Below are 3,284 nucleotides of genomic sequence, written 5' to 3'. Positions count from 1 at the left end.
ACCTTTCAATGGCTTCCTATTACTTCTTTTAATTTTTTTTTATTTTAGAGAGAGTGAGAAATAAACATATATATGGGGGGGGCAAAGAGAATGAGAGAGAGAGAGAGGGAGAGAATTGGTGTGCCAGGGCCTCAGCCAATGCAATCAAACTCCAGATGCTTTCACCACCTGGTGGGCATGTGTGATCTTGTGCCTGCATCACCCTTTATGTGTTTGGCTTATGTGGGATCTGAAGAGTCAAACACAAGTCCTTATGCTTTGCAGGCAAGCACCTTAACTGCTAAGCCATCTCTCCAGTCCCTATCACTTATTTTATTTTTTTACTTTTTCCCTATCACTTTAAAAAATATTGTTTTATTTTCAAGGAGAGAGAGAGAGAGAGAGAGAGAGAGAGAGAGAGGAGAGAAAAGAAAAGAAAAGAAAAGAATCCATGGCTTCTAGCCCCTACAAATGAACTCTAGATGTATGTGCTACTTTGTGCATCTGGCTTTATGGGGTTACTGGGGAATCCAACCTGGGTCATTAGGCTTTGTAGGTAAGCACTCTAACAACTGATTCATCTCTCCAGCTCCCCCGTTTTTTTTGAGTTAGGGTGTTTCTCTATCCCAGGCTGACCTGGAATTCACTATGTAGTGCAAGGCTGGCCTAAAATTCACAGAAATCCTTCTTCCTCTGCTTTGCATGCTAAGTTTAAAGGTGTGTGCATCACACCCCACCCTATCACTTTTAAAAACTTAAGTTCAAGCAAGTGCCTTTAATGGCTGAGCCATCTCCCCAACCCAAGACTTAAGTTCCTATGGCTGGTAGCTTTGGCCCTGCACATCTTTACATAGTCTGTCGCTATGCCTTTCTCTGACTGTCTCAGGTTCTGGAATGTACCAGGTCCTTGTCCCACCTAGAGCTGTTTGGAGTCTTTCTTTCTTTCTCTTCACAATATAGAACTTTTATTTTTTATGTGACTTCTGTCTGTACAACAGCAAAACGAGTAATCCTTTACAAATGGAACCGATTTGATGAGAAGAAATGACAAAACCAAAGCGGTTATCTGGTGAGCCTCAACAGGGTTTATGCTTCAAAGCCAGCCAAGAAGTTTGTTATAATCTCTTTCAGCTTTGCATCCGACTGTTCTGAGATCTTCCCATCAGCCCTGATTATTTTCCAACAGAGATTTTTGCTGGCTGATGACATGAGATAAGAAAGCACTCTCAAACTTTGTTATCTTGCTGGGCTCCAGTTTGTCAAGAAAGCCCCTCACAGCCGCATAGATAACAGCCCCCTGTTCTTCAATAGCCATGGGAGAGTACTGTCCTTGCTTCAACAGCTCAGTCAGAGGCACACCCCGACTCAGGAGCTGCTTAGTGGCAGCATCAAGATCAGAGCCAATGGGCTGGAGAGATGGCTTAGCGGTTAAGAGCTTGTCTGTGAAGTCCAAGGACCCCAGCTCTAGGCTCGATTCCCCAGGACCCACGTTAGCCAGATGCACAAGGGGGCGCATGCATCTAGAGTTCGTTTGCAGTGGCTGGAAGCCCTGGTGGGCCCATTCTCTCTCCATCTGCCTCTTTCTTTCTCTGTCTGTTGCTCTTAAATCAATAAAAATAGACACACAAAAAAATTAAAGAAAAAAAGATCAGAGCCAAAGTGGACAAAAGCAGCAACTTCAGGATACTGAACCAACTCCAGCTTCATGGTTCCTGCCACCTGCTTCATAGCCCTGGTTTGGGCAGCAGATCCAACACGGGACACAGACAAGCCAACATTAATGGCAGGGCGGATATCTATAGAACAATTCTGTTTCCAAGAAGATCTGTCCATCAGTGATGGAAATCACATTTGTTGGAATGTAAGCACACACATCACCAGCCTGTGTTTATATGACTGGCAAGGAAGTCAGGGAGCCTCCACCAAAAGAATCATTCATTTTGGCTGCTCTCTCCAGCAGCCAAGAGTATAGGTAGAACACATCACCAGGATAGGCCTCAGGACCAGGGGGCCGGCAGAGCAACAGAGACATCTGACGGTAAGCCACAGCCTGTTTGGATAAATCATCATAGATGATCAAAGCATGTTTGCCATTATCTCGGAAATACTCTCCCATAGAGCAGCCAGAGTAAGGAGCCAAATACTGGAGTGCGGCAGCATCAGAAGCAGTAGCTGACACCACAATGGTGTATTTCATTGCATCTGTATCTGTGAGTCTCTTCACCAGCTGAGCCACCGTGCAGCGCTTCTGGCCAATGGCAACATAGATACAGTACAGCTTTTTCTTCTAGTCAGTACCGTCATTGAATTGCTTCTGGTTGATAATTGTGTCAATAGCAATGGATGTTTTGCCAGTCTGTCTGTCACCAATAATCAGCTCACGCTGACCACGACCAATTGGCACCAAGCTATCCAGAGCCTTAATTCCAGTCTGCATTGGTTCTCGCACAGAGGTCTTAGGAATGATTCCAGGAGCTTTCAGACCCACTCGTCTACGGATCTTGAAACCAACTGGACTCTTTCCATCAACGGGATTACCAAGAGCATCTACTACACGGCCCAACAGCTCTTCACCAACTGGAACGTCCACAATGGCTCCTATTCTCTTCACAATATCTCCTTCCTTAATTAGTTTATCATTCCCAAACACGACAACACCAACATTGTCTGGTTCCAAGGTCAGAGACATACCCTTTAAGCCTGAAGAAAACTCAACCATTTCTTCTGCTTGAACATTCCTCAGTCCATGTACTCTGGCAATCCCATCACCAATACTTAAGACACGCCCAGTCTCTTCAAGGTCAACAGAGGTACCAGCTCCAAGAATCCTCTCTTCAAGAATGGAGAACACCTCAGCAGTGCCAGTCTTTTGAAGGCGAGTGTTGGAGGCATGGAGGTTACGTGCAGCAATGAAGGATGACCCCAAAGCATCCTTGGAGACCACCCCTGCCCGCCGAGGGAGGGCGCGGGCCACGGCCGCAGCAACGCGCATGGACAGCATCTTCGCAGCTCGCTCTCGGGGGCTCCCTCCGCAGCCGCAGCCTCCGACAGACTGGCACCAGAGCTGTTTGGAGTCTTTCTTATGGGTGCCTGTTCCTGCTGACCCAAGTGTCCTTTGACTACAAAACACTTTTTTATTGAAAATTAATTTTATTCTAAAGGAAATTTGTAGCTCATTACAAACTTGAGAGGAAAGCCTGTCTCCTCATCTTATTATCCCTTGTTAATCTCCCACCTGCTCAATTTATTTCTCTTACTATTGAGAACTGTATGCTCTACCTTCAAACACCACTTTGAGATTGTAA

At 45.7% G+C, this 3,284-nt stretch overlaps 1 pseudogene; it reads right to left on the bottom strand.

Moving 5' to 3' along the window:
* Positions 1-1,065: 1,065 nt before the first annotated feature.
* LOC101606499 lies at positions 1,066-2,998 on the bottom strand (annotated as a pseudogene).
* Between the last annotated feature and the right edge of the window lie 286 nt (positions 2,999-3,284).

Source organism: Jaculus jaculus, chromosome 19 (assembly GCF_020740685.1).
Source record: "Jaculus jaculus isolate mJacJac1 chromosome 19, mJacJac1.mat.Y.cur, whole genome shotgun sequence".
Taxonomy (NCBI): domain Eukaryota; kingdom Metazoa; phylum Chordata; class Mammalia; order Rodentia; family Dipodidae; genus Jaculus; species Jaculus jaculus.
This window is presented reverse-complemented; position numbering and strand designations above follow the sequence as displayed.